Here is a 6000-nt window from a genome sequence, read left to right on the forward strand (position 1 = left end):
AGTAACTATTTCAAAAACTTTCTGGGGTGTTAGAAAATTGTTTTCTGCCATTCATTGCATATAACTGACTGACAATATAAATGTTTAGAATACAAATCTTCCTTTACTGAGAGAAATACACTCAATTCCTTGGTTTCCATACGGCTCATCAATTCAATTTTAGCCATTTTGATGAAGTACACATGATATAATCAATGGCAGGAGGTCTGTATCCTTGCAGACTTTCCTTGGCTTATTTGTACATAAAAATTCTGTGACATAATCTGCCTACAGTCTGTTGTCAAAGATGTGACCTTCACTTTCTCCAGCTCTGATCATGTATGCCTGCACCTTTTGTCATTCTGGATGATTTGGACAAGCTTGCCATTATGGTCAGAAAATTAATTTTTAATTTTCTGGTGTAGTTGCCCATCAGGTTAAGAAGCTGATCATGATCTTGATCATGATCAAGATGACTGCATGATTTGGTGTGTCATGCATGTGCATCGAGTTCTTTGTATTTCTTCAAGCAGTGTTTGTCTTGGGATGCAAATAGTAAGGTCCTTAGAACAAAATAGGACATCCTATGCTTTTTCTATTTCTGTTTTCTGCATACAACAGGAAGTAGAACGTTGCAATTACACAAAATTTTGGGGAAGTCCTTTTGGGAAAGTTCTCTCAAAATGTTTTAGGGAGGTAACTCCTATATATTACAGAAATGATAGCCTGTTTGTAACGATGTTCATTCTATCAAAAGCATCTTTTTTATTGGTCTGAGATAATTTTGAAATTATTTAAAAATTATTATTCAGATATTCTGGAATTTTGTTTAGAATCATCGAATGGTTAGGGTTAGAAGGGACCTTAAAGATCGTCTGGTTCCAACCACCTTGGCACAAGATGGGATACCATTCACTATTCCAGGTTCCTCAGGGCTCCACCCAGCCTAGGATTTTGAACACTTCCAGGAATGGGGCATCCACAGCTTCTCTGAGAAACCTGTTTAAGTGTCTTGGCAACCTCACAGTAAAGGATTTCTTCCTAATATTCCAACTAAACCTACACTTTTCACTTTAGAACCATTGCCCCTTGTCCTGTCACTATCTGCCCATATAAACAGTCCCTCTCTTTCCTTTTTACAAGCCCCTGTAAGATACTATAAGGTCTCCCCAAAGCCTTTTCTTACCCAGGCTGAACAACCCCAACTTTCTCAGCCTGTCTTCATAGGAGAGGTGCTCCAGTCCTCTGATCATCTTCATAGTCTCCTCTGGACCTGCTTTAATAAGTCCATGTCTTTCCTGTGTTGAGGACCCCAAAGCTGGACACAACACTCCAGGTGGGGTTTCACAGGGGCAGAGCAGGGGAGGAGAATCACCTACCTCAACCTACTGACCCCCTTCTTTTGATGTAGCCTAGGACCCTGTTGACCTTCTGGGCTGCAAGTGCACACTGTGGCTCATGTCCAGTTTTCATCCACAAGAATATGTCTCCACCTACACATGGAGTCACTGTCCACAACTCTCTGGCTGCGTCCATCCAACCAATTTCTTATTTACTGAATAATACATCCATCAACGTGGCCCCTGGTGGTCTAGTGGTAAAGGCGCCGCACTATCACCGCGGAGACCCGGGTTCGATTCCCGGTCAGGGCCACTCCCGGGCAGGTGGGGCTCGTTAGCCCTTAAAGGCAACCCACCTACGTCCTAAGGACCTCGCTGCCACCGTCCAAGCTCGCTTGGCCCCGGCAGATGAACCTTAGGATTAAAGGGTGGGCTCAGTTCCGCGCACACTGTGTCTCACCTAAAAAATCCAATGCGCAGGCTGGAAGGTGTAAAGACCTTCCCCGGATCTTCGCTCGCGAAGACTGGCCATTACATCCATCACATCCATATCTCTCCATGCGCAGATGTGGGGAACATCAGCTGAAAACCAAGGCCCAGGCATGCCATTTAAGGCATTTCCTTTTGGACAGCTACCACAGTCAGTTTCCTTTTTGGAAACACTGAGTATAACTAGCATACTATTCGATGTTACATCTCTTGTTCTGGTAAGGAGAATGTATGTACCGAGTTTTTGTTGGGAAATTTGATATTTGCTAAAATATTAGGCTACTGAGGAGAAACATCAAATGAGACGTTACCCTATATTTAATATTAAAGAAAAGAAGAAACAGACCTGGAAACATTTCCATGTGAGCAGAACTGTGCACAGCAGCCTGAAGGAGAAGGAGTTAGTAGTTAAAATTCTTTTATGGTCAATCCTTAATTTTTCCTGACAATTTCATCGAAGCATTAATATACCATCATATAATTATTGAGTAATTCATATTTTTCAAATTACACTGCAGTCTATAATCAGTAAAAAGTTAATGGGACTCACAATCACAGTGGTAGGAGGATTGGGAATTTTGCTTTGTGTTTCTTTTCTTGTGGATGCTTAGGAACAGAATTGCATTTTAAAATATTACAACAGTCTTTCAAGATTAAAAAAGAATATGCACAAAATCATCCTCAGAACAAAAAGAAATGGGAAAAGAGTAACAAGTAATCTCATTGCTATTTAGCATTTCAATATGGAAAAGATTTTTAATCTATCATACTGCTAAAATGAAACTGTAACTTATTTCTTCATGTATATAAATAGGTAAATATTCAACTACTATTTTCAGTGAACACAAAAGTAATAGGATATGTTACTTGAACTGCTTGTTATTTAAAATACTGAATACTGCATGTATTCTATAATAGAACATATATAATTTTTTGACATCTGATAACTTAAAAATGTATCTGAGAGGGCAAAATTATGATAACAGAAAATGTTAACTATTAGTAAAACAGCATATTTTAGCAAAGTGGCTTTATTTATCAGATGATAGTTGGGATAGGTGGGAAAAGTCAGAGAAAATAATTTTGAATGTTACAAAATTGGCATTTGACACTGAGATTGAAATTTATTTTAAAAATACATAATCATTGCTGACAGATGATTTTGAGAAGAAAATAAAAAACAAGGTAAATCTTAAAAAATAATTTTATTACTGGCTTAATGAAATTAATAAAAATTAAACCATGAAAAGATAATCAAAGCACACAATCCAGTAAGTTCACATTGCCATGATGGATGTGCCAATAAGCTAGTGATACTAATGGGAAATGCTAAACACTTGCTAAAGCACTAGGATGAGACACTCATATAGATACAAGTAAGCATTCATAAATTTTGATGGTGTCCTGAAACAATATTATCACAATAGGTTCATGTTATTTGCGAGAAAATGCTGATGACCTTGAAATTTTCCACAAAAAAAATGTGAGTTAAACCATTTCTTTCTGTTCACTCAGGAGGAGAACAATGAAGCTGATTAGAAGGGCATCAACATATTCAACTCCATCATAGTTTTGAGATGGTAACCTACAGGTCCTCTTAAAGAATATTTTTGAATAGACAGAAACAAATTTTTTTCAATACAACCAAGCTATATAGTTGGACTCTCTTTCAGAATCTGATTTCCCAAATGCCTTAGTAGCTGTTTTTAAATCTTGTTTTCTAACTTGGCAAAAAATGTGGCAAGTCTTTTTATGGAGATGATCACGCAGTAGGGAAAGGAGAGGACTATCTCTGTCAATGCTTTTAATTATTTCTCAAAGTTTGAACACTGTGTCAGCGCAGCAGAGTGTTTCTCTGCACTTCCCAGATCCATTTCTAAGTAACCCACTGAGTGAGCACTTGGATTAGGAAGGACAGCTCTTTTCAGCTCATGATAAAGTGCCCTTATTCTGGAACTTGTGGCATTATTCAGCAATACCCATTATACTGTAAGTCTGTGTGCTGTTTTGGTACATACTCATTTCAAATGTAGGTGAGCCCTAAGGCTTCAACATCTGGATGATTTTCTTCCACAGATTCACTTTTCTCCAGCTTTCTCTGTGGGGCCAGGCACACCAGTCCTGATGTCTCCCAGATTATGAGTCCATGATCATTAGTATCAGACCTGTGCATTGCCAGGTCGCAGCAGGACGTGTCTGATCCCCTTCATTACATATCTGCTGAGTGAACTAGAACATGTGTCATGATGTTTATTCCCACTTTATGCTTTTATACCTGCTGAGAGGATAAACAATATCTGGCATAAAGCAGCAATCCCTGGTCTGGCATGAGGTCTGCTGGTATAAAATCATTCTTTATGAACAACATAGAGTAAGCAGAAATTATATCAGATTGGTACTTTAGATTGTGTAATTGCAGTGCTCTCCAACAGGAAGCAGGAGCCTTCAAAAGGGCAGTCTGGGGGCTGACCTGCTTGAAAGAAGCTCTGGAGATAAGGTCCTGGGGGTCCTGGAGGACAACAAGCAGTCCCTGAGCCAGCAGTGTGCTCCTGTGGCCAAAAAGGCCAATGGTATTCTGGAGTGCATTAGAAAGTGCATTTCCAGTAGGTCAGGGTGTGTGATCCTGCCCTTCTACTCAGCTCTAATGAGGCTGCTGTGTCCAGTTATGGGCTTCTCAGTTATGAGCTCCTGGAGCAGGTTCAGTGGAGGGTAACAAAGATGATTAAGGAGCTGGAGCATCTCTCTTATGAGGTAAGACTGAGGGAGCTGGGACTGTTCAACCTCAAGAAGAAATGACTGAGAAAGGCCCTCGTCATCTGAATGGATCTGAACAGAGGGTATCAAGAGGTGGTGCCAAGCAATAGGATGAGGTAACAAGCAGAAGCTGATGCACAGGAAGTTCCACCTGAATATGAAGAAAAATTTCTTTACTATGCGGGTGACCAAGTACTGGATTAGGTTGATGTGAGAGGTTGTGGAGTTTCCCTCACTGGAGAATTCAAGAACCATCTGGACGCAATTCTGTGCAATGTGCTCCCTCCTTGAGCAGGGAGGTTGGACCAGATGATGTGCTGTGGTCTCTTCTGACCTTACCCATTCTGTGGTTTTGTGTTGCTGCAATGGTCTAAGGTAGCTGTTGCTTTTCAAATTGGGTGCACTGAAGCAAGCATATTAGAAGAGGCGAGGAAATTATAGACACATTTTCTCAACACTGCTGCAATGGAAGCTCTTTGTCTGGTAACTTCATTAACTTCTGTGACCTTCTGCTATTATTCCCATGGTCAGTTTTACACAGAAGTAATCCCATAAAGGGACTCCCATTTGAAGGGAGGCACAGGTATTACTGACAACCTCATTGTGTCCTTTACCTTTCTCCCTCTCCAACACAGTCACCATTTCTCTCTCATATGAATGAGACGTCCTTCGTGGAAACTCTCACTGTGAACAGACATGCTGACTTTTCTTCCTGAACGTCAATAAATACAAGTTGTTTTTTGACGTGCTTTGACATTTTCAGAAAGAAACTCTAAAATTCTGATTCTCTTCCAAAGGCATTTCATAAAATTTTATTGGTCAAGTCAAAATAATCAGAAACACACTATTTAGTGTAGAAACACATACAAATTTGCACCATATTAAGTAACTGTGCTTGAAGGATGCAATTTGTTGGTTCATGTAGATTTTGAAGACTCAGTTAAGAGCACTGGGCAGGAAGAAAGCAAAAAAAAAGCATTATCTGTTCCAAAGAATACATTTTCTCAAAAGTCTGAATGTCCACTCAACCCTGGCTTTTTTCTTATCAACTGATATTCACAGTGAAAGTGTGCAGTTGCATTTTTAGTTCAAGACCACAGCAGCAGCCATAGTATATCACCTACTACAAGTTTAGAGCAGAGCCTGCAACATGCAGTGATTCCCCCCCTCAGTTTCAGGGGCTGGAGGCAGCCCATGGATTACAAATGGGCAGCCAGGAGAGATGGCAGTCTGGATGGATGGAGCAGGAGCTGCATCTGGTGAGCTAACCCAAAAATGGCTAACATGAAAGACTTACTGCACTACTGGAATTCCAAGCACCGCTTTTAGAAGTTTCTCTGAGTCCAGATTAGGGATAATTTGTACAATGAGTTTCTTTGCTTTCACTGTGGGTGTATTTGGGTGAAAAATCTGGTGGGAAGAGGTTTTTATGTGTTAC

This window comes from Myiozetetes cayanensis, unplaced genomic scaffold, assembly GCF_022539395.1.
Source record: "Myiozetetes cayanensis isolate MyiCay16 unplaced genomic scaffold, myiCay2020 scf2-11, whole genome shotgun sequence".
NCBI lineage: Eukaryota > Metazoa > Chordata > Aves > Passeriformes > Tyrannidae > Myiozetetes > Myiozetetes cayanensis.